The sequence below is a fragment of the Rhipicephalus microplus genome, unplaced genomic scaffold, assembly GCF_043290135.1.
Source record: "Rhipicephalus microplus isolate Deutch F79 unplaced genomic scaffold, USDA_Rmic scaffold_391, whole genome shotgun sequence".
Lineage (NCBI taxonomy): Eukaryota > Metazoa > Arthropoda > Arachnida > Ixodida > Ixodidae > Rhipicephalus > Rhipicephalus microplus.
In genome coordinates, this window is record NW_027464955.1 from 11,701 (window position 1) to 12,500 (window position 800).

Sequence of the window (800 nt, forward strand, 5' to 3'; positions counted from 1 at the left end):
GAGCCCGGGTGCGGCACCACCGGGAAAACTGTGGCAAACAGACATGGCGATCGAGTGAGTGGGCCGCCAGCCAGGCACAGCCGAAAAGTGCTAAGTCCGAACTGCGTCAGCCGGGGCGGCAAAAACCGCGTCAGCCGGGGCGGCGCAAAAACCGCGTCTGCCGGGGCGAATGCAAAAAAAACAAAGAAAAAAGCCCGCGCTTAATCAAAAGAAAACAAAGAAAAAAGCTTGCGCTTAATCAAAAGAAAACAAACAAAAAAAGTTCGCGCTTAAGCCTGGCGGTGGAACCACCGGGGCAAACAGACCTGGCGATCGAGTGAGTGGGCCGCCAGCCGGGGTGAGCCAAAAAGTGCAAAGTCGGAACCGCGTCAGCCGGGGCGGCGCGAAAACCGCGTCAGCCGGGGCGGCGCAAAAACTGCGTCAGCCGGGGCGGCACGGAAAAACGAAAACCGCGTCAGCCGGGGCGGCACGGAAAAACGAAAACCACGTCAGCCGGGGCGACATCAAAATGAGGAAAAAAAAAAAAACTGCCTTAGGACACCTGCGTACACTTTCATGCGTTTGGGCATATCTCTCTGTAACACGCGCGCCCCTCGTTACGCGCGGCACTCTGTTTTCTCCGACACCCATATTTCGGCGGCATGTGGCACGCGCGCCCGTCCCTACGCACGGCACACCGCAGTGCTTTCTCGATATTTTTCTTTTCCTCCAACACCGTCATCTATAGGCTTTTAGTGACCTGTTGCTCGTGGCAAAAGTTCGCTAGCTCTGACACCTCTTGCATGCGCACCGTTTTTGCG